At 49.2% G+C, this 25,222-nt stretch overlaps 1 protein-coding gene across 2 annotated transcripts in view; it reads right to left on the bottom strand.

Moving 5' to 3' along the window:
- The window catches only part of LOC138569500 (myosin-4-like), a 98,637-nt gene extending 77,761 nt beyond the window's left edge, over positions 1–20,876 (bottom strand). For both annotated transcript variants that reach the window (XM_069647529.1, XM_069647530.1), the window contains exon 1: positions 20,780–20,876. The gene's annotated coding sequence lies outside the window, so the exon portion shown is untranslated. The remainder of the gene's footprint in view (positions 1–20,779) is intronic.
- Positions 20,877–25,222: the final 4,346 nt, after the last annotated feature.

The following is a 25,222-nucleotide window of genomic DNA, read 5'->3' as shown; positions in this document are numbered from 1 at the left end:
GAACAAAAAGCTGCTGTTGGTTGGCCATTGTAAAATATTTGCTGTATATGTTGGATGCAGGATCCTTCTGGGACAATCCCTTGAATTACGACAAGACCTCAAAAGCAGATCTTAAAGCAAATGCTAAGAGAAGCTCTATGGAAAAGCTGGAAATGAAAGGGCTTCTTTGAAGAATTCCCCTGAGTTCTTGCGTAGCGATATGATGGGAAACTCAAAGAGCCTCCTGGACGAAATTCATCCACCCTATGAGTGTTCTTTGTATGTACGAATGAGACTACGTGTATTGCACACTGCATGGTGTGCACGTTTGTGGTCAATTTCGAGATCTGGTTTATGCCCATTGTGTGGATCTGTTGAAGAAACATTAATGTATTACATGTTAATTTGCCCTGTTACTTTGGAATTACGGCATCTGTTTTTGAAACCGTTATTTATTGACCAATGGCTATTGAGACAAAGATGTATGGTAATTGATTCACTCTAATAGCCAAGAACGAAAAAGAAACTATGAAGAGGCTGCGAGCGTGCTCTCCTCAAAAGATGTCATAGTAGAGAACAATGATGTCATATCTGTAATAGTGTTTTTTTTGGTTTTATTGGAGTGGGTCGGTTTGTTTTTAGGGTATATATCTAATTTATTGTGTCTATGTATATGATTCTTAAAATGTTTGTGTGCTAAAGGTTTTTATACTGAATAAAGCTTTATAAAGTTATTCTAAGTAGCAACTTCAAAGTATCCAAATGCCAACAAACATGTATGCTGCACAGTTCAGGCAATTACATTTACTAAGGACTGTGGTTCATTATCAGGATGGTACAGCTCGGCGAAGTGGCCATTATCATCCATGGACGAATGGTCGTGTTAACTGAAAGGATTTGGGGGATGGGGTGGAGAAAACATCAGGTTCGGGTGGGCGCATGAGATGGACTGACGCTCATGCCTGCCAGTAAAAATATAGAGAGTGCTACGGCGGAGGGTAGGACAAGGAGAGACACAGGGAGCAAGAGAGACAACCAAAGGAAGGCATCAGGGACAGACAGTGGAGGAGGGAGCAAACAGGTCGAGCTGATGGAACAAGGAGGGACGGATCAGCTGGGCCTACCAACAGGTGAAACAAGCACATGGTGAGGAGAGGCATGAGGGAAAATGGTGCTGAGGGGCAGCAGGGACAATACACAAGTAATGCAGGTTTGTCATGGCAGACAAGGCCTGCATTACCTGCATTGGGATTGGCCGAGCAGAGGGCTGGTGCAGGGCCGAATCGTCTCTAGTCATTCACCAGCCTCAGTGTGAAGCCTCGAATTTAACACTGGCAAGTGGATATCTTCCACTTCAAAACCTACTTTTGCCAGTTTGCAAAGCAGAATGGCCCAGGCCCCGGGCCGCATGAAATGCGGGACGATAGAGGGTCTGGGAGTTTAGGCGCGGGGTGGGGGAAAACAGCGCAAAAGCGTAGGGAGGGACGTCCGAACGGCGCCACAAGAAACAAAAGCCCAGGAAAGGGCAGGAAGCAGCACCTGGGAAGGTGCGAAATATAACAGCAAGGGGCCAGGGGGGTAACCCGGCCGCCCCCAAGAAGGAACAAAAGGCCGGGGGTGTATAAGTAAGCCAGGAAAAGGAGAGGCGGCACAAACCAGGTAAGAGCTCACCTCTCTCGGGTAGGCTCTTAGTGCCTGGATAAGGGGAAGGAAAAACGTTTGCTCTTGCGGGCTCACGCATTTCCACCTCCTCTGATTTCGACCTAAACGCAGTGGCTACGAAACGCCCAGTGGTGCCGGAGCAGGAGCGACCCACAAGTACCAGCTGTGAGCGAACAAAGCACCTTCGCCGTGGACAAACAAGACGGGCGAGGAAGATAGGGAGTAGAAAACCAGAAAAAAACAGAGGACGCACGGTGCGGAGGAGCCGGAAAGCGTGGCTGACAGAATTCAGACGAGATGGATGGCGGAAGGAAGAGTAAAAAGGGCCCAAGAATTCTCAGAATGGGCGAGAAAGGCAGAGAAGGAATATGGGGCACAATGGGTGCTGGAGATAATGCAGAAAGAAGAAAGGGCGAAGGCAACGTCACCTCTGCTGTTCATAGAGCCCAGCAGCAGCGAAGGAGAAGACGAGGTACCGCAAGGACAGAAGAGGGGGAGAACGGAGTCGAAGATATCGGAGGAACAGACAGAGGCACAGACCAAGAGAAAGAAAAAAGATAAAAACAAAGGTACTGTGAATAATAATGTGGGGAATAAAATCGTAAAAATGTTAAAAAATGGCGTCACGGTTTCAGGTAAATCGCCCAGAACCAATGGCAAGAAGAGCAGATGAGAGAAGGGATCCAGGGAGGAGCAGCAGGGGAGTTCCTCAACTGAAGCAAGCAGTGATGACGAAGAAAGGGATCATCTAAGGGCTTGGGTAAAATGGAGAGGAGTGGTAAGCAGGGAGAAACAGAGAGGGGCAGGGGGGGGCAGGGGCAGAACCCAGGGAAACCCCGGTCCTGGCGCCGCAAGGGACACCAGTAGTCCCGGCGCCACAAGGGGCACCAGTAGTCCTGGCGCCACAAGGGGCACCAATAGTCCCGGCACCACAAGGTGCACCGGTAGGGCCAAACGCAGGGGGAGCACCGCAAGGACCCAACCCACAACCGGCGGCGCCAACACGGTCAGGGGACCCACCACCGGGGGCAGCACCGACGGCAGCAGCAGAAAATGGGGGGCCACTCATGACGAAATATGGCAGGCCAACCATGGGTAAAGATGCACAGGGCAGGTCAATGAAAGCAATGGCTTGGTACATAAATGACAACGTAGAGGAGAAAATATGGAGGAAGGAATTGATCGATATTTTCACATTGTTAGATTGTCAAAAGAGGGGGATGAATGTGGCCCTCAGAGGACATTAAGGAGGACGAGAAAAGCTTACTAAAAAAGGGGCCAGTGGTAAGGAATTTTGACAACTGGATGGCAGCCTTCACCATAATGTCTACAATTATATTACAAAAATTCCCAGAAGACGGGGTAGCATTAGTGGCCTATCAGCAGAGGGTGCTGAAGGTACACGCAGCGTTTGGAGGTGACGCATGGCTGGAGTATGATCACGAGTTCAGAAAGGAGATGGACTGATTTCCGGATATGGGTTGGGATGAAGAAAACTTTAATCTCTACATATTTAATGTGCTAAAGGAGAACTGGGATTCCAAGGAGTGAAGCACAAAGGGGCAGCAGAGAAGGCAGTATTGGCAGAATGATTACAAAGTGGATTATAGATACAATAACAGAAGGTACGAATCCAGCTACGACAGAAATAGAGACCAGAGTTTTCGGAGCAGAAATTATGGGTCACAGAGAGGGTGGCAGAGCAGCCTGCCCCTGACAACACAGGGGGGGGGGGCAGCGGGAGCACGGGAACAACACGAGCAGAACTAGGACAATGTCGGAGTTTTGAAAAGGGGGTACCCTGTAGCTGGGGATGGAAGTGCAAGTTCAGCCACAAGTGCGAGAGATATAAGGGTGACCACAGCAGCGCCAAGTGCACAAGGACAGCAGCTCCAAGCGGCAGAAGCGATGAGACGCGGAAGGGGGCCACGCTGGTAAAAATTGAGAGGATGGAAGGGTGGCTCCAGAAATACCCAGACCATGAAACGGTAGATCAGATCAGACAAGGCTTTAGAGAAGGTTTTAACATCCCGTTTACCGGGCAGGGAGCACAAGACATTCCTAGGAATCTAAAGTCGGCAACCGAGAACAGAGATATAGTGACCAGTAAGATCCGGAAAGAGGTAGAACTGGGGAGGGTGGAGGGCCCCTTTACGGCCTTACCATTCGAAGAATTTATATACTCTCCACTGGGGCTGGTGCTGAAAAAAGACGAAGGGGAATACAGGCTGATACACCACCTATCCTACCCCCCGGGGGCCTCGGTGAACGACGGCATCGCCCAGAGCGATGCAACAGTATCATATTCAGACTTCGAGGAGGCAGTAGAACTGGTCAGGAAAGCGGGAAAAGGGGCATGGATGGCGAAAGCAGACATTAAATCTGCATTCAGCCTGTTGCCAGTCAACAGCAGATCGCAAAGATGGTTATGTATGCATGACGATAGAGGGTCTGGGAGTTTAGGCACGGGGTGGGGGAAAACGGCGCAAAAGCATAGGGAGGGGCGTTCGAACGGCGCCACAAGAAACGAAAGCCCAGGAAAGGGCAGGAACCCACCCTGCAATAATAGCGGAAGAAGAGGGGTGCAGGCAGGAGCCGGTACGCCGAGTACTCTTTCGGTACACGGTCCAAAAAAGCAAGAAAATAAGGAGCAGGCTGAAGTGGGAACACCGAGTACTCTTTCGGTACACGGTCCAAGACATGTCGTAGGCGGCATGTGCCCAGGAACTAAGGCCCAGGGATAACAAGGACTCAGGAGGAGCCTTGGGCAACTTCGGGACTGGACACAAGGTGCCCAAAAGCATATGGCAGTGTATTTATTTTTGGTGTGTTGTATTTTCTGTAAGAAAATATAATGCCTACGGCCTACAACTTTTCCATACACATAAGTTGTCTGTGATTTATTACTTAGGTAGGGATCTGGTAAGAGGAGCAAAGCGAGCCCACACTACTCAGCCTAACGTTGCAGATTACGACCGACACCAGCTGCCGCGATGGAGGTGAGCGCTGCATGTGCCCGCAAATTCTATTTTCTTGAAAGGGTTTACAGCTTCCCACAACTGATTGGCGGTTCACAGACACTTCTGGGCCACTCACAGTGATCAGGCAGGCGACACCGGCCCCTTAGCAAGGCCAACTCTTAAGGCCTATGACCCACAGTGTGGACCTGTCGGAGCACGGCGGGCCCGCCCGCCCTTCCCCCAGCTTCCTCCTTCCATCTGTTGCCATGTCTATCCATCACAGAAGTATTGCTGCCACCAACGTTCCTCCTGGCAGGTAAGGCAGCCTACTGCCGATTATCGCCTCACACTACTCTCTTGAGCTTGAAATCTCTGCCCCCCATGTCCCACCCAATTCCTCCTTGCCCTCCTCCAGTCTACGAGAGATGCGTGTGCGCATAGCAGATTTGCCTCAATTACCTTCAATGAGCACTCAGCGCTCGCCACGTACTACACCTCTGCGCACTATTTATCCACCAAAGTGGACATTGGGCCTCACTATAAGTGTGCCTGTCCGTAAACAACAGTGCCGGCACCGTTGTTTCTGGACCGGCACACTATGGGTTTTGCTGCCGGAGCTGCTGTGCCTGACAGGTCCGACCTTGCCAGGCACAGCGGCCATGGTAGGCAAGCCGTCACAGAAGCACCGGCACCGTTAACAACTCTATGGGAAAGGGGACTTATAATTTGCCAGCGTCTGACTTCCCAGAATGCTGGCGTTGTGTTACCGGGAAGACAGGCGCTGGTAAATCATTACGGGTCCATCGGCAACCTGCCGGTACCACCGGCACAGTTACCACTGGACCCTTAAAGAGGCCCAATGACCTGATTTCGTAGTTGCACAAAAGTACTTTTCTTGACTAATAACTCTGCAGCTATCACTGCGCACCGTTGATGTAGCCCCCAGTCACTTTGTGTGCGGCTTTGCCAACTTTTGTTTGATTGTAGCCCTCCATGACATGGTTTCCTACATCTCACACCCTCACTTTCAGAGCTTCTAACACTGCTTGTTTTGTTCCCCGTGCTTGCCTGTTAAGATCATGCGCGCCGACCGTGCCCATTATGGTTCCAGCAGGTGGGACCATGCAAGCGAGGTTTGTCACTAAACGTGTTTCTACGGCTGTCACACCACTGCAGCTTGTTAACCTGTAACTGCTTTGCAACTACTTAGCCTCCTGCACCGAGATTGGAGGCCGGTCATATTACGCACGCACACCACCGTGGCTCTCCATGTCTGTTTACATGTTATGTTAAATAATGTTGATGTGTACCGCACACCGCTGCCACCCAAGGGCAGTCCCCAGGTACTTATACCTGAAGTAGCCCCCGTACCATGAGCCGAGGCTTTGCCAGAATGTGCACTCATACTTATTTTGTCATGTTTGCCTACATACCTGGAGTAGCCCCCGTTTCATGAGGCGAGACTTTACCGGTTTGTGTTTTCAAGATATAACCCTTAGTGTGGTCTCACACCTGGTGGACCGTGCTATTGCACTTTGCACTAGCGCCTAGATGCCCCAGGGCTTTGTGCGCTGCTATAAATGTACACATAAATAAAATAAAATACATTCTTGCCAGTTACCTTCTTCAATATCTGGTCGGTACCGATGACCCTAAACTTACTTCTACAACATTTTCATTGAGTTAAAATGTGCTTTTTTCTAATCTTTGTCTGTTTTTAATATAATCTCCAGGCGCTATGAAGGAGAAAAAGGGAGACCAGAAGTGGAAGGAAACGAAGACGTGTGAACTATTGCATACGGCTACAGTTTTAAAGTAGCCGCCGCTTGAGATTTGTTTAATTTGTATTATAGTCTAAAATGGGATGATTAAAAGAAGTTGTATTTAATATGCTGAGCAACATATTTATTAGAAGCACTCAGAATCCCTTCTGTGTGCCCAAGATCACATAACTGCATGGCAATAAATCCCTCTCGACAATGGTTGATTTCCGTCCCTCCCTACGGAACACAAGTGCTCCGGCTATATTGTTTGGAGGGCTGCACTGCAACAAATCCTTCCACCTCCCAGTGCTGCTTGCTTTCCCTTTTCTCTCACAGAGAACAAGAGCGTAGTTAACAGTGTTTGCCTAACATCACAAAGTCACACTCCAGCCGATCCCTACATGTTACAGTTCTGATTACATTCCTTTCCTCCTCATGGACACAAAAGCTCAGAATATATTTTGTCACAAGATCACAAGGCTGCACTGCAATGTCTCTATACAACTCTAAATGCTGACTGATTTCCTTTACTCCTGACACAACACAGTAGGTAAAGATATGTTGTTTCCCAAGATCATAATGTTGCAATCAATGCCTCGACCTTCCTGCCTCAACTGTTTTTCTTTTATCCCCGTAGAGCATTAGAGTTTGGATTGTATTGTTTGGCCAATACCACAACGCTGCACTGCAACAAAACTCCCACTGCCCACCTTTCCTCCACCTGTAACAAAAGAGCTTTGACCAGCCCCGTTTCCTGGGTCGGGTGAAGAGGGGTGACTGGCCGGGTGGGTGCGGGATGGGGCGCAGGAAGGATCACACCCGGACTGCTGCCTCTGAGCTCGCCACCACAGAAAAGGTTAAGCACGTGCCCCAGTCAGGGGGGGTGGACAGGGCGCATCCCAGTGTTTCATCCTGGGCACCAAATTGGCTAGAAATTGCCATGGCTCTGACTATACTGTTTGCCCAAGATCACAACATGTCATTTGCTGTTGTTTTGTTATAGGGACCCCACCCTTGCAAGCACCATCACCTTTCTGTAATATTTGTCATGCTATGTTTCAACTGAAATATAAAACAACACATTTTTGTAGTATTTGTTTCATTAAAAAGTTGTGATGTGTGAGATGCATTCTGTTGTTGTCTTTTTCAAATGATATGGTTATTGATGTTTATGGGGGGGGGTACTTGTCATGTTTCCATGTGATACCTGTGACGCTCCTGGATGCATTCTATAGCTGCTAGGCAATGCTGTCAAAGACCATCCTCAGCCCATACCAAGATGGCCACCATAGCACATTGCCTAAAAGAGCGTTTGTGATGGGGTACGTTCCTCAAGCAAGTCTCTTTGCCGGCTCGGAATCCTTCTGCAGACGCTGAACCGCTGCGTGCCGCATCGCAACGCTCAGGTACTTCCTTGTCTAGAGTTGGTTTTCCCTCATTTCCCTCATTTCCTCCTTCCCTGTTTGTTTCTCTCCCGTGTTTTAGTCCGCTGCATAGCTGCCTACATTTGAAAATCAAAAACCCTGAGAAGTATGGCCCGCCCGTAGCCATACAAGACTTTATCCAGTTCCAAGAGAATGAGGGGGAAATGCCTGTAGAGTCCTGCAGAGACATCTCTGTAACATTTTAGCAAGCCCTTGATCAGTGCTCACCTGGCAGGAACAAAGAAAAGTAACCCTTAATTAGAAAATCAAGGACAATTTAAAAAACACCCCTTTCGGGGATGCAGGTGCCACCATAGCCGCTTCAATGTTGCCTGCTCCAGCCCTTCCGAGCCTCAGAGAAGCAGCAACTCTGGGCCTACTGTGAAAAGCCAGAGACTACAAGCTCTTCCCCGGAGACCCGGAGAAGAGCGTGAAAACCCTGAGTCTCCGGGATAAACCTGTAGGTTAGGCAGGTATGCCCACGACATACAGAAATAAATGGAATCAGAGACTGAAAGCCAGGTAGATGGTTTAAAACGCATTGTTATCTGGTCACCTGATCCTTTCTGGCCAATCATAAGCTTCTTTTGAGGGAAAAGGGCCTACACATGCTATCCGATATCCAATAGCCACCCGATAGATGATCAAAAGTATAAGGATTGCAGACTTCTCTTAATTGCAGGGAATTGTATCTTTGACTGGCAGGGGCGTAGGAGACCCATGAAATCTGGGGGGACAGGGGACACCTTAGGGACTTTGCTTTTTTATTTTTTATTTATTGTGTTTTAGTGAAAGAACTCGACTTTTCATAAAAGCACAAAATTAAAATAGCAGTACGTATTAAAGTTTCGTCAACATTACGGAAGTCTTGAAGAAGGCAATTCGTTAATGTGCAGGGTTTAATTTGCTACATATTTTTTTTAAATCAGGCCCTCTGTGCTCTAAGTATGGCTTAGTGAATACCAGAGGCCATGAACAGCATGTACTGCAGTTAGGATCAAACTGTTGGGGTAGGACTGAAGGCACCCTCTCGCCTGTCACAATGTCTATTACAGAGTGGACACTGTGGGTGTACAGGTGTCTCAATGTACATCTTGCCTGACCTCGGGGAGACCTTGCATCAGAGTAATGAGGCCTCGTCAGAGGTCTCACATTTCATGTATTGCCCGGCCTGCAGTATGCACTTGTCGACCAGTAATGGAACATCCAAAGAGCTCATACAATCCACCTCTGTCTTGGCCTATATCGCATAGTAGTATATATGTACTGAGACATCCACCATGCTCCCTCGATGTGCTTCTTCCCACCTGTCTCCAAGTATAGAGACGTCTGCAAAGCTTTTGCAATACTGTCGTATCCTGCCTTTAAGTGCAACAGTCTTGAGGGATCCACAGGGCTTACACGAAGGACCTCTTGCTTAACCTGCAGTATGAACTGGTATCTGGTTGCTGACACATCCATATAGCTCTGCCAATGCCCCTCTACCATGATTTCAAATACTCCCAGTCATCCCAACGCTTTTCATTTTAATAGAGCGTTGCTGCTACACCAGCACAGGGCAACATTTCAAAAGCCCTGTGCTGGTGTGGCAGCGCAACCCCAAATTTGGTGCCCCCTGCCGCCTTGAGGAGACAGGGGTGTACACAGATTTAGTTTTGCCCGGGCACTGCCAGGGTTGAGGTCGGCCCCTGGCTACAGGGTGTGTGTGTGTGCCTGCGTACAGTTTCAACCCCAGTAAGATAGCTCCAGGGGTCTTCTTTCCAGTATTCACATATTGGGAGACATGAGTGTGTTTTACCTGCTCCCAGCACTCCACATTTCAACACCAACAACTGAGGGATGAAAGGCACAATTAAAATGGCTTAGTTAGAATGGCCTTTCAGTGGATGCTCGAAGTAAAATGCCTTTAAGTGGGCCAATCATTGGCCTGAAAATTAAGAATGGCTATACCTGAGCCTTTTTGGCTTTTGAGGAGCCCTGGACTGTCATGAAAATTCCCAAGTGCTGATTTTAATGTTATCATGTTATCTTCTCCCTGGCACTTCTCCTCTCCCTCTTCCCCTTACTTGCACAATATGAATGACACAAGGCCTAGTAAGAAGGGGATTTGTCTACCCTCTGTCTTCCCTACCTTGTCTTGTCGCGCTAGTAGAAACACTTGTGTACAGGTACGTAATAAATGTCATATCAAATCATATCATACTTTAAAAGTATGAAAGCCTGAGCAATGCAAATCCTTACACGTGGCAGACTCTTCCCCAGCACCTCCAGAGTCATAGAGGTTCTGACTTGTAATATTAAATCTCACCTATTAATATTTACCCACCTCACTTTTACTCACGTCCTCATCCTTAGAAGGATGAAAATCGGAGTCAGGCACGCCCGATATGTGAATGATCCTGCCCCACACATACCTGCTTTTAAGAGCTAGCGTCATTTTATGAAACATCCCGTATTTGACCCCTATAATTACACTTTCTAATTAATTAACTTGATTGTTAGTGATAAGCAAAACCTGAGGCTTTACCTGCGCCTCTCCCACGGCAACAGGTAATACCGACTTTGTACATTTAACACGCTTGCAGGATGTATAAAAGCTTTGTTCTAAAAATTCAGCATGTTAACGGACCCACTTGTCCATAGAAAATGCAAAAATGAATCCTTTAATAAAACTGAATTTGGCTGTCACAGAGGCCAATGAAAACTTTCATAGAATCTCTCCTGATTAGTCAAAGTGAAATTCAGGGCATACGACACTGGAGGCTGTGTTTGCGGCAGCAGGAGAAGGCGGGGGAGAAGAGTAGCTGCTTCTCTGTGCATGGGTACTTGGTGAGAATAAGCCGGGCCCGAGCGCTCAAAGGCTTTGAATGTCTGAAGCATTACTGGGTACTTGGTGAGAATAAGCCGGGCCCGAGCGCTCAAAGGCTTTGAATGTCTGAAGCATTACTGGTTACTTGGTGACAATAAGCCGGGCCCGAGCGCTCAAAGGCTTTGAATGTCTAAAGCATTACTGGGTACTTGGTGAGAATAAGCCGGGCCCGAGCGCTCAAAGGCTTTGAATGTCTGAAGCAATACTGGGTACTTGGTGAGAATAAGCCGGGCCCGAGCGCTCAAAGGCTTTGAATGTCTGAAGCATTACTGGGTACTTGGTGAGAATAAGCCGGGCCCGAGCGCTCAAAGGCTTTGAATGTCTGAAGCATTACTGGGTACTTGGTGAGAATAAGCCGGGCCCGAGCGCTCAAAGGCTTTGAATGTCTAAAGCATTACTGGGTACTTGGTGAGAATAAGCCGGGCCCGAGCGCTCAAAGGCTTTGAATGTCTGAAGCATTACTGGGTACTTGGTGAGAATAAGCCGGGCCCGAGCGCTCAAAGGCTTTGAATGTCTGAAGCATTACTGGGTACTTGGTGAGAATAAGCCGGGCCCGAGCGCTCAAAGGCTTTGAATGTCTGAAGCATTACTGGGCACTTGGTGAGAATAAGCCGGGCCCGAGCGCTCAAAGGCTTTGAATGTCTGAAGCATTACTGGGTACTTGGTGAGAATAAGCCGGGCCCGAGCGCTCAAAGGCTTTGAAGGTCTGAAGCATTACTGGGTACTTGGTGAGAATAAGCCGGGCCCGAGCGCTCAAAGGCTTTGAATGTCTGAAGCATTACTGGGTACTTGGTGAGAATAAGCCGGGCCCGAGCGCTCAAAGGCTTTTGAATGTCTGAAGCATTACTGGGTACTTGGTGAGAGTAAGCCGGGCCCGAGCGCTCAAAGGCTTTGAATGTCTGAAGCATTACTGGGTACTTGGTGAGAATAAGCCGGGCCCGAGCGCTCAAAGGCTTTGAATGTCTGAAGCATTACTGGGTACTTGGTGAGAATAAGCCGGGCCCGAGCGCTCAAAGGCTTTGAATGTCTGAAGCATTACTGGGCACTTGGTGAGAATAAGCCGGGCCCGAGCGCTCAAAGGCTTTGAATGTCTGAAGCATTACTGGGTACTTGGTGAGAATAAGCCGGGCCCGAGCGCTCAAAGGCTTTGAATGTCTGAAGCATTACTGGGTACTTGGTGAGAATAAGCCGGGCCCGAGCGCTCAAAGGCTTTGAATGTCTGAAGCATTACTGGGTACTTGGTGAGAATAAGCCGGGCCCGAGCGCTCAAAGGCTTTGAATGTCTGAAGCATTACTGGGTACTTGGTGAGAATAAGCCGGGCCCGAGCGCTCAAAGGCTTTGAATGTCTGAAGCATTACTGGGTACTTGGTGAGAATAAGCCGGGCCCGAGCGCTCAAAGGCTTTGAATGTCTGAAGCATTACTGGGTACTTGGTGAGAATAAGCCGGGCCCGAGCGCTCAAAGGCTTTTGAATGTCTGAAGCATTACTGGGTACTTGGTGAGAATAAGCCGGGCCCGAGCGCTCAAAGGCTTTGAATGTCTGAAGCATTACTGGGTACTTGGTGAGAATAAGCCGGGCCCGAGCGCTCAAAGGCTTTGAATGTCTGAAGCATTACTGGGTACTTGGTGAGAATAAGCCGGGCCCGAGCGCTCAAAGGCTTTTGAATGTCTGAAGCATTACTGGGTACTTGGTGAGAATAAGCCGGGCCCGAGCGCTCAAAGGCTTTGAATGTCTGAAGCATTACTGGGTACTTGGTGAGAATAAGCCGGGCCCGAGCGCTCAAAGGCTTTGAATGTCTGAAGCATTACTGGGTACTTGGTGAGAATAAGCCGGGCCCGAGCGCTCAAAGGCTTTGAATGTCTGAAGCATTACTGGGTACTTGGTGAGAATAAGCCGGGCCCGAGCGCTCAAAGGCTTTGAATGTCTGAAGCATTACTGGGCACTTGGTGAGAATAAGCCGGGCCCGAGCGCTCAAAGGCTTTTGAATGTCTGAAGCATTACTGGGCACTTGGTGAGAATAAGCCGGGCCCGAGCGCTCAAAGGCTTTGAATGTCTGAAGCATTACTGGGTACTTGGTGAGAATAAGCCGGGCCCGAGCGCTCAAAGGCTTTGAATGTCTGAAGCATTACTGGGTACTTGGTGAGAATAAGCCGGGCCCGAGCGCTCAAAGGCTTTTAATGTCTGAAGCATTACTGGGTACTTGGTGAGAATAAGCCGGGCCCGAGCGCTCAAAGGCTTTTGAATGTCTGAAGCATTACTGGGTACTTGGTGAGAATAAGCCGGGCCCGAGCGCTCAAAGGCTTTTGAATGTCTGAAGCATTACTGGGTACTTGGTGAGAATAAGCCGGGCCCGAGCGCTCAAAGGCTTTGAATGTCTGAAGCATTACTGGGTACTTGGTGAGAATAAGCCGGGCCCGAGCGCTCAAAGGCTTTGAATGTCTGAAGCATTACTGGGTACTTGGTGAGAATAAGCCGGGCCCGAGCGCTCAAAGGCTTTGAATGTCTGAAGCATTACTGGGTACTTGGTGAGAATAAGCCGGGCCCGAGCGCTCAAAGGCTTTGAATGTCTGAAGCATTACTGGGTACTTGGTGAGAATAAGCCGGGCCCGAGCGCTCAAAGGCTTTTGAATGTCTGAAGCATTACTGGGTACTTGGTGAGAATAAGCCGGGCCCGAGCGCTCAAAGGCTTTGAATGTCTGAAGCATTACTGGGTACTTGGTGAGAATAAGCCGGGCCCGAGCGCTCAAAGGCTTTGAATGTCTGAAGCATTACTGGGTACTTGGTGAGAATAAGCCGGGCCCGAGCGCTCAAAGGCTTTGAATGTCTGAAGCATTACTGGGTACTTGGTGAGAATAAGCCGGGCCCGAGCGCTCAAAGGCTTTGAATGTCTGAAGCATGTAATGCTGCCGAGTGGGACAGTCTTGTCGGCGGAATAATAGACGATGGAATTGGACTCAATGGTACATAATGAATTGTTGCTTGCTAATTTTATGTCGGGTAGTAAGAGAAAGAATGCGATTATGCGACACGGCAGGTTTCCATTCTTTATCCAAACAATTATGGTTCATAAATGAAACCTAGGCGGGGAGGACACACCGCACAGGTGTGCCTCCCCGCTGCATCAAGAGCAAGATACGTATACAATACCAATGCAAACGGCCAATGCTTGTCTCCTCTGAGGCTTGAAGGTAACCCTTTACCTATATACATCACACCCTCACGCTGTCCCACACTGACTGGACAAACGCAGGCTGCGAAGCAATGCACTGCGCAGGGGCACGTGCAGTTTGGTCCCTTGCCCGGGCACCGGCACGTACCAAATGTGCAGGTGTAATCATAATGTGAACATTTGTGTATATGGCAGCTTGATGTTTGATATACTTACAGCTTTTATGGACTATAACTTTTAATTAGCATTGAAGGGTGGATTTAATTTTCGCTTTTGTAAAACACGTCCTCCTGCAACTAGAGTAATCGCGATTCCAGACTGGTTCATAGAACGTACCAAGTCTTGTATCACAGAAAATGCACAAAACATAGTTTCCCGGTCAAAGGCTGTAGCAACTCATATGTCGGGGAACATGGTCATGTAAACGCGTGTGGGGTGTACCACACATATTCATAACATAACACTCACAGCCGAAGGTAGCAGAGTCATTTTTGTGCATCTCAAAAGTCTATACACCCCGCACACACTCATTGTGCGCAGAACATATATAGTCAGCAACTCAAAGTCAGGTTACCTAAATATATTTGAAAAACGGTTTACTTTGCACAGTGAATGCGGGTTCATTCCAACACCACGTTAAATGCTCTGCATCCCCAGCGGTGTATTTGTTTCTCTTCTATGTTTGGCCTTTTAAATCTCTTTTTCCCGTGGTCTGATGGCACTGTGGCTGGTGGGCACAAAATGTATGTGACTGGGACTGGTTGCAATTGTATGATGCCAGGAGAGAACATAAATATAAAAGAAGAAACTAAGTTGAATGGGGCCAAAATTGTTGCTACGCTGTGCAGTGTTTCTTTACCCAACTCCATCAAAAAATAGAAAAATCTTCCTGTGAGGGTGACGAAAAAGCATATCAGGTTGCTTGTATAGTTTCATGGAGCTGTTAAATGATGTTGGGCTCTCAGGCGAATGGAAACAATTGCTCGGCTTCCAAAGCTGCTGGAAGACCGCTAACTACGCCACTGACACCTGCTGGAGAAGTGAGATTCATTGCCGCACCGCAGTGGGGGGCAGAGTCTTGGGGTCATGTCAAAGAGACACTTACAAAGTTTCCAACAAGTTGCACCGAGGAGTGGGAATGTTCCAATGTCTGATTTCCATGCAGAATGACATTGCAGGTGGCTGAAGCTGTCATCTGACAGAGAGAATTCCACCTTGGCAAACAAAGCTGCACCATCCGTGGAGGCAAGACAGGCCCCTCTGCTCATACGACACTTACCTTCTGGGCACATTCAAGTATTTTTACACGCTGCATGATGCAACTGGAATGTACAGACAGTGGCAGAGACTCAGTGCACTGTGCACAGCCCAGACATATTCTGGGAGGGATACATACCATTATATCCTCCCCACTTAAATTTGTGGGGGGGGATTTATCCCCCCTATGACCCTATGTCCTACGCCCATGACTGGATGTGAGGCCTCACACTATCCGGGGCCGTGCTCCAGGTTGTTTGGCAGGTCTTCCACTCCCACTTCCCCTCATACCTGCTTACATTTGAAAATTAAAAACCCCCCATTTGCAAACGGCTCCGCGCGCACGACCTGCCCAACTGTCAAAAACATAAGGCAAACTGCAGGGGCAAATAAACAAACGCAATGTGATGTGACGTTTGCAGTTCAACCTGAAATATGCCCATTTCATTAAATTGGCTTTTCATAACCACCCAAATTGCATAGGACAAATGGCATTCGCCTGCCATAAAATCAATACACACACAAAACCAAGAGATGATATTTTCTTCAATTCATGTTTTTGAAAACGTTAACATGTGTGCAGTACAGGTAAAAAATAGATCTATTCATTTAAAATTCACCCGCAGACTTGCCAGCTTTAAAAGATCTACTATGGACGAAATTAGTATTTAGGTGCACTATCGGGATAAAGTAAAGTGAAAGAAATAATCCAATCTGCATTGTCGCTTGATGGCGGGACAGAAAGCGCAAGCCAAACGGAAGCGGAGCATGTTCGTGGCATATTGAGGGAACTAGAGGACCAACCTCTTTCGTGATGTTTAGCCAATCAGATGCTTAGGGCCTCATTACACGGACAGCGGTGGACCTAGGTGCTATTAGCACCTTGGTCCATGCCGGTAAAATACCGGCACCGCCTTGGTGGAAAGGGGAATTACCGCCCTATTCCAAGGTTGGTGGGGCAGTAATTCCCCCTTCCCCATTGCCCTTCCCCATTCCCATTTTTGCCCCATAGGGCATAATGGGAATGGGGAAGGTGCTAATTACGGCACCGCAAATTGCGGTACCGTAATTAGCTCCCTGGTCCCTTTGCGGGTTGGTTTTTAACACCTGCAAAAAGCAGGCGTTAAATTCTCCAACCTGCAAAGGGACCTCGTAGTAAGGCGGTAAGGGTTTACCGGTACCGGTAAAATACTGGTACCGGTAAACCCTTACCGCCTACCGTGTAATGAGGCCCTTAGACTTCCCAGGCTGCAACATCGGCGGACTCAGCGTGTTTCTTGTTGTTGGTACTTGTACTCGCTGCAGTGACCAAACAAGATGGCGGATGATGAGAAGCTACTGTCCGGTTTTTGATGCAGTTTCCGGGTCCGGTTTTTGATGCAGTTTCCGGGTCCCGCCCACCCCTCCACCCGATTGGCTACCGGCAGCAGTCTTTTGCAGTCAATCGGATGGAGGATCGGACGGGACCTGGAAACTGCATCAAAAACCCTGAGATTCCAGGGTCTTCCCCAGAGACCCGGAGAAGTGGTTAAAAATCCAGAGTCTCCGGGAAAAACACGGAGGTAAGGCAGGTGTGGCCCACTGTTGAGTCTATTTCCCTCTACTATCGTTTCTCCTAATGTCTCCTTGTGATCTCCCAGTCTGCTGCTTTCCTGACTCGTGCGTGTTCTCGGCTGTGAACAATCTGACCGAAATACTATTCGGAGCCCCCAGCGGTACGACGACGTAATGCTGAATATCTTCTGGATCCATCCTTGGTCGTGTTTGACCACCTGAGTGGTTCCTTTCTCAGGGACATATGACTACCAGGCAGGATCGGCCTTACCTTCATGGGCTGTCCCGATCATCCCCCAAGACAGGTACGGCAAGTTCCTGACAGTAGTTTGAGCTTTCAATGGAGGCCTGATTTGCAGAGCGTTTTCCAATGGGATTGCGCCATTATAAAATGCTTCTGTGAGTCAGGCCCCATGCGTCATGAAATGTAATGATCAAATCAAAAATTAAATGCCATAACCTCAAAAAATACATTTTGTTCCTACTGTTATTTGCACTCAGTTTGAGACAATTGGCCAATTTACAAAGCAGTTTTCTATGGCGTTATCCCATTGAAAATGCTTTTTTAAAATCATGCCCAATTTATTTAAACAAATAATGGCATGCATGAGGAGATTTTCAAAAAGTTACATAATAATGGCAGCTGTACTTGTGATAGTGGTAGTTTATGTGGGCCACTATTTGCCATGTATTTATGCCCCAAAAGTGAAGCCCGCTCAGAGTGCAACTGCGCACAAAATATAGTTGTAAAATTGCAGCAAGCAGGTGGGATCCCCAGGTGTTTGCCCACCCCTTTGCTTATGCGCTGGACATGGGAGGAACACACGACGCGAGAGGCTTTACACGAAAGGCTGATCTGTCTGGAAAGTGAGCATATTTGAATATTTGATCAAATTTGGCAGCCTTCAGCAGGGTTGGACTGGGACATCTAATCACCCCAGGCACCAATGAAAAAGAGGCACAAAATTGCAAATGGCAACTCATCCTTTTCCCGGACAGACATTTTGACACCCAAGGGGGAGTTTCAGTAAAATGTGTTACAAATACCACATTTTAAGGCACATTTGGTTAGTAACATTTGTTAAAACTAGAGCAGTATTAAACGCGACCGGATTGGCTAAAAAACACTGGCCCCGTGTGACCAAAAAAACGGGCCCACACTAAAATGTGTGGTTGGCCCTTCAGACGTTGCCCTATTGTCCTGTAGTTAATACACGAAAGGGAGATTCCCAACTCTGCCTAGTACTGGGAAGGGTAACAAGTAAATAAAAGTGTGTGTCCCAACAGGAAAGGGATTTAAGGAATACCAGTCCAACCAATTAACTGTATCCTGTCTCTCTATATGAGCAAATCCCTCCGAACACTAAGGGCCTCATTACACGGATGGCGGAGAAGCATGGCGCTAATAGCGCCATGGTTCATGCCGGTAAAATACCGGCAGCGCCTTGGCGGAAAGGGGAATTACCGACCCATTCCAAGGTTGGCGGGGCGGTAATTCCCCCTTCCACCATTGCCCTTCCCCATTCCCATTTTTGCCCCATAGGGCATAATGGGAATGGGGAAGGCGCTAATTACGGTACCGCAAATTGCGGTACCGTAATTAGCTCCCTGGGTCCCTTTGCGGGTTGGTTTTTAACGCCTGCAAAAAGCAGGCGTTAAATTCCCCAACCCGCAAAGGGACCTCGTAGTAAGGCGGTAAGGATTTACCGGTACCGGTAAAATACCCTGTAATGAGGCCCTAATTGTGATAAATAAATAAATAATAAATTGTGATACAGATTTTTTTTCTAGATTATTCTTAATACAATGCGGTGTATGAATCAATGTACCCTTGGTTTGGAAAATACAGAGTGCACGATTGTTAGAACTAAGAATTTATATTACACACCTATTAAGGAGAGTGTTCAGAGGGATTTGCTCATATAGAGAGACAGGATACAGTTAATTGGTTGGACTGGTATTCCTTAAATCCTTTTCCTGTTGGGACACACACTTTTATTTACTATTGTCCTATAGGTCAGTCCGAGCCTGGCCTGCAGGGAGAAGGGGCCAGGGCCAGGATGAGGATCCTGATGCCTGTGAGGAAGTGGGAGAGTCACGAGCGAAGAAGGGGGAGAGTCATAAAGGGAGTCCATGCCGCTCAATGGAAAAAGCAGTGCAAAGGTCCTGTTTGGCAATGGAGAAGGCGTGAATGGGTAGCAGGAAATTGGGGATGGGCGGCAGGAGAGCGCGGTAAATTAGAGCTTGAGATAGACAGTGATTGGTATCAGACACATTATAAAGAGACCATTTTATTAAAAGTGCTAATTGCATGCAGGGACCACCAATGTTAGCACTTAGATGATGTTGGGCCCCCACTCTCTTCAATGCAATCTTTTGCAAGGCAAGGGTCCTTTTGAAAGAGTAAAGCAGGCACAACCCCATTTACTCTTGCCTTGTATTCTCTGTTTTGTATATAATGCAAATGCTGCCTGAAATGTACACCTGTGCAGAGAGCATTTACAATGGATTCCCATGGCAGCCACCTGCCTTTTTAGCAGGTGGTAAATGGAGGCGGATTCCAAAAGAATCCATTCCTTTGAACCAGCATGAAAACCTCATGCAAGCATAAAACAGATTGCACTTTCAAAGCGCAGCAGCAAAGCGCAGCAGAGATTTTAAATCCGCGTTGTGCCCCGTACCCCGTCTTTAAAGTAATTGAAAATGGGTCAGAGCGCCAAACCAAGGCATGGAAGCATCATGCCTTGCTATCACACTCTGTTATTACGCTCACCCATTGTTAAATGACCCACAAAATGTACTTGCATGTAAGAGGAAAAATCCACACTAAAAATCGTAGAGAAAAAGAACCTGTTTAGCTATCGGTGAGAGGCTCCTAGCAAGCAGCCGTTTCTGATGAGCCGGCACCGGCTGCATGCTCCCTGCATGGGCGGGGGGGGCAGGGGTGTTTGTCCCCCCCAACTTTCATGGCACACCATTTTGTCCCCATTCATTTGGCTGAGGCACCTTTTCTTCAGATGTCATGCCCCCCCCCCAACATTTTCAGCAAAGTTACTCCACCGATGCTTGTAGTGCTTAGTGAATGCCAATGGACACCATGGGAAGCACTTTCTATGGGTCCAACAAGGTAGGTGAGCACAACCAATGTTGCTCTGTGTTTGAGCCAGCGGGCTGCAGAGGGATGGAAAGCACGCCGGCAGTGCTTACTCTGAACCCCAGCTGTTACTGAATCACGGAAGACCCATCCACCTTGAATAAGTAGGCATTACGATGTGTGCTTTCAGAGTGATGAAGATCACACAAGCAGTCCTTTTTGAGTTCCCCAACTTCTTCGTCACGGTTCACATCCAAACATAGAGGACTGTTTTCCAAAAACACTTTTGAATGGGAAAAGCCCATCGGAAAGGGCTTTGTAAATCGAGGCCCAGAATGTCTTGTTGTAGCTGCTGCACATCGCAAGAGAAGCAATTAGCAGTATAGCGGGAGGCAGTCTTCTGATCTTGGGCAAACGCTGCTCATTCTGACCTCTTTTTATATTAATGCTTTACTTGTTATATTAAACACATCACCATTGATAAAGACTTATTCGCACCCGCGGAGGGTGAGCCAACCAATCCGGTAACTGGAAAAGCGGGCGAGAATAGGCAATCCCTGCCCGTTGTTCCAGCCACCCGAGGGCCTTCCCGCGGGTGGTGCTGTTTTTTTCCTAACCTGGGGATGCGTTGCCTTGCCCCCCCCCCCCCAACCTCCAAATCAACTGATTCCCCTTCCCCCTCTCCAACTTACCTGCAGGACCAGAGCCTTGCAGTCTGGTCCCTGATCTCCTTCCGCCTGGCCGCTGCCATTGCTCTGCTCTGGCCTTACAAAGCTTGGGCTGGCGGGACATTAAACCCCATGTCTGCCCCCCAGCAGGGGCGTGAAAGCTATAGTAATACGTCAAACTGCATTGCCTTGTCCAAAAATGTACCAAATTGCTAACAGTTGGCTGCCATCCTGTGCCATGCCCCTTCTCCATTTTAGTGTTATTTTTTAATTGGTCATTTGATCTGAGCCTCCGCCTCCCCCCCGATAATTTGATGAACCTTGCTTTTATGTCAAGCACAGTACACAGTAGTAGGGGAGTACAGAGGTATTTACTTACCTATGCCACTACCCAGGTGACAAGCCGAAGATCACAAAGCTCTGCAAGGAGACAAATAGGAAAGCGTATGAAAGCAGGGCCCCGGGCCAAGGTCACAAATCTCTGCAAGGAGACAAATAGGAGAGCGCATGAAAGCAGGGCCCCGGGCCAAGGTCACAAATCTCTGCAAGGAGACAAATAGGAGAGCACATGAAAGCAGGGCCCCGGGCCAAGGTCACAAAGCTCTGCAAGGAGACAAATAGGAGAGCGTATGAAAGCAGGGACCCGGGCCGAAGATCACAAAGATCTGCAAGGAGACAAATAGGAGAGCGCATGAAAGCAGGGCCCCGGGCCAAGGTCACAAAGCTCTGCAAGGAGACAAATAGGAGAGCGCATGAAAGCAGGGCCCCGGGCCGAAGATCACAAAGCTCTGCAAGGAGACAAATAGGAAAGCGTATGAAAGCAGGGCCCCGGGCCAAGGTCACAAAGCTCTGCAAGGAGACAAATAGGAGAGCGCATAAAAGCAGGGCCCCGGGCCAAGGTCACAAAGCTCTGCAAGGAGACAAATAGGAGAGCGCATGAAAGCAGGGCCCCGGGCCAAGGTCACAAAGCTCTGCAAGGAGACAAATAGGAGAGCGCATGAAAGCAGGGCCCCGGACCAAGGTCACAAAGCTCTGCAAGGAGACAAATAGGAGAGCGCATGAAAGCAGGGCCCCGGGCCAAGGTCACAAAGCTCTGCAAGGAGACAAATAGGAGAGCGTATGAAAGCAGGGCCCCGGGCCGAAGATCACAAAGCTCTGCAAGGAGACAAATAGGAGAGCGTATGAAAGCAGGGCCCTGGGCCAAGGTCACAAAGACAAATAGGAGAGCGTATGAAAGCAAGGCCCTGGGCCAAGGTCACAAAGACAAATAGGAGAGCGTATGAAAGCAGGGCCCCGTCCGAGGTCACAAAGCTCTGCAAGGCAGGGGAGTTGCTAGGTCTGGAAAAGACCAGGGGCTACGCTGATGTCAGAACTGTTGGGACTGGGGGCTAGCTAGCCTTTTTGCTGTAGCTCCTGAGATTCTATCCGGGGCTACAACGTAGGGAAGTACAAATGAGAGGGCGCTGGGAATGTGCAAGCGGGACCCTGCCAGACTGCTGAAATGCACTCTTTTAAGAAACATCTGCTTGGACACAATTTCCCCTGCTTCACAACAAGTAAAATAAGAATGAAGTAATTTCTACTTTCAATATCTTTATCGTACTAATCAAACATTTCAACTGTTTGCCTCCCAGAACCACCTGACTATTAAGATCGCCAAATCTAAAAGGATCACATTTACCCGAGCCAAAAGATACAGGGGTGTCTGCCAGCCTGTCTCAAACATCGTGCTTGCCTTACCTGGGCTCCTGCCTTTCCAGGGCCCCCATCTTAGAGTACACCAGACTGGACTGCATCTGTTTGCGTGCGGCAGGTGTAGGGGGCCAGCACAGGGGCGGGACAGGCTCCTGCCTTTCCAGGGCCCCCATCTTAGAGTACACCAGACTGGACTGCATCTGTTTGCGTGCAGCAGGTGTAGGGGGACAGCGCAGGGGCGGTACTGGCTCCTGCCTTTTATCTTAGAGTACACCAGACTGGACTGCATCTGTTTGCGTGCGGCAGGTGTAGGGGGCCAGCACAGGGGCGGGACAGGCTCCTGCCTTTCCAGGGCCCCCATCTTAGAGTACACCAGACTGGACTGCATCTGTTTGCGTGCGGCAGGTGTAGGGGGCCAGCAGAGGGGCGGTACAGGCTCCTGCCTTTCCAGGGCCCCATCTTAGAGTATACCAGACTGGACTGCATCTGTTTGCGTGCGGCAGGTGTAGGGGGCCAGCACAGGGGCGGGACAGGCTCCTGCCTTTCCAGGGCCCCCATCTTAGAGTACACCAGACTGGACTGCATCTGTTTGCGTGCGGCCGGTGTAGGGGGCCAGCACAGGGGCGGGACAGGCTCCTGCCTTCCCAGGGCCCCCATCTTAGAGTTCACCAGACTGGACTGCATCTGTTTGCGTCAGCAGGTGTAGGGGGCCAGCACAGGGGCGGTACAGGCTCCTGCCTTTCCAGGGCCCCATCTTAGAGTACTCCAGACTGGACTGCATCTGTTTGCGTGCAGCAGGTGTAGGGGGCCAGCACGGGGGGGGGGGAGACAGGCTCCTGCCTTTCCAGGGCCCCCATCTTAGAGTACTCCAGACTGGACTGCATCTGTTTGCGTGCAGCAGGTGTAGGGGGCCAGCACAGGGGCGGGACAGGCTCCTGCCTTTCCAGGGCTCCATCTTAGAGTATACCAGACTGGACTGCATCTGTTTGCGTGCAGCAGGTGTAGGGGCCAGCACAGGGGCGGTACAGGCTCCTGCCTTTCCAGGGCCCCCATCTTAGAGTACACCAGACTGGACTGCATCTGTTTGCGTGCAGCAGGTGTAGGGGGCCAGCACAGGGGCGGGTCAGGCTCCTGCCTTTCCATGGCCCCCATCTGAGAGTACACCAGACTGGACTGCATGTGTTTGTGTGCAGCAGGTGTAGGGGGCCAGCACAGGGGAGGGTCAGGCTCCTGCCTTTCCAGGGCCCCCATCTTAGAGTACACCAGACTGGACTGCATCTGTTTGCGTGCAGCAGGTGTAGGGGGACAGCACAGGGGCGGTACTGGCTCCTGCCTTTTATCTTAGAGTACACCAGACTGGACTGCATCTGTTTGCGTGCGGCAGGTGTAGGGGGGCAGCACAGGGGCGGGTCAGGCTCCTGCCTTTCCATGGCCCCCATCTTAGAGTACACCAGACTGGACTGCATGTGTTTGCGTGCAGCAGGTGTAGGGGGCCAGCACAGGGGCGGGTCAGGCTCCTGCCTTTCCAGGGCCCCCATCTTAGAGTACACCAGACTGGACTGCATCTGTTTGCGTGCAGCAGGTGTAGGGGGCTAGCACAGGGGTGGTACAGGCTCCTGCCTTTTATCTTAAGAGTACACCAGACTGGACTGCATCTGTTTGCGTGCGGCAGGTATAGGGGGCCAGCACAGGGGCGGTACAGGCCCCTGCCTTTCCAGGGCCCCCATCTTAGAGTACACCAGACTGGACTGCATCTGTTTGCGTGCAGCAGGTGTAGGGGCCAGCACAGGGGTGCGATATTCCGAACGCTTTTTGTCGATGTTCTCATGACTCAAGTGGAACTTTTGTGTCATGTTCTGTTCACATTGTGCTGGTGTTTAGGATGTAAGCCGCACACATCGTGATAGATGTGTTTCCGGGCGAGAAATTCTCAGCATGTGGCCTTTCAGTGGGTGAACAGATTGCTCGTGGCCTACCGCCCCGAAGGCGCGTGCAATGAATTCGCCCCATATCTGCCCAGAGTCGCATCTTAATGTGGGGGACACCTCTGTGTTTCCTTTCAATAGCTGAGATGATGGCAAATGAACTAGGAATAATATGAACATGCATCCGTGTTGCACTAATAGTGTGTATGGTTTTAAGATTCATGTGTGCAAGGTTTACTGTTTAACCATCGCAGGATTATTATTTGTTTAAACTTGATTTTGACTTTTTAACGACGCTTTAATTAGTTTTATATAAGTCGCTTTTTTGACCTCGCCGTATTTACTGCATTATGTTCAGTCCTGTATATTATTCCTGGGCTATTATAACATAGAACATGCCAAGTACACCGTAGTGGCTTCTCACGGTTCCACGTGCACAGCGGAGCGGCATGTGAGTGCAGTGAGTGCAGAGGTCACAGCCAGTGAGGGCAGAGGTCACAGCCAGTGAGGGCAGAGGTTAAAGCCAGTGAGGGCAGAGGTCACAGCCAGTGAGTGCAGCTTGAGCGGCCAATCTGCCTATTCCAAAGTACTAATGTACTCTTTTCGTAAGATTTCTCAGTACAGTTTACAGGCAAAATATGTAGAATTCTAACTCGGGTGTCTGGGCGAACCTAACGATTATTCTGAGTGTTGGCGGTCTGCACATTATTTGCTGAAAAGTTCCTCCAATAGCTCCAGAATAGTCCCTTTCAGTATAAACCTATGGAATGTGCATGTGTTTTCTTGGCGAAAGGGCCCTGTATGCGAGATGTATCACGGATGCATAGATTCCGGGCAAGTTCTGCACACAGTCCAACAAATGTTTGCCAGAGTTGTGTAGCAACCCTGGACATATTTATTGTACAGACATTCTGCACGTGTTCTGCACACGGGTCCGGCTGAACATTTCCCAGGGCTCGTGGAGGCTCATTTCAATATGTTGTTTGGAGAATCAGTCGGAGGCCTCCATAGGGTGTTTACACAATAATGATGCAAAGGATTGCAACGAGGAGGCTAATCGCTGCAGATTATCATGGGCAGGCAGTCAGCTGGGAGCTGTAACACTAAAGGCTCCACTGGAAATCTAGCTACGGCTCTTTTAGAGCAAGGGGCTAATCCAGACGAGCCCACAGTAAAGGGCAATGAGGTGATAACGCTGCTGG

This window comes from Ambystoma mexicanum, chromosome 2q (genome assembly GCF_040938575.1).
Source record: "Ambystoma mexicanum isolate Mex_15411 chromosome 2q, UKY_AmexF1_1, whole genome shotgun sequence".
NCBI classification, from domain to species: Eukaryota; Metazoa; Chordata; class Amphibia; order Caudata; family Ambystomatidae; genus Ambystoma; species Ambystoma mexicanum.
This window is presented reverse-complemented; position numbering and strand designations above follow the sequence as displayed.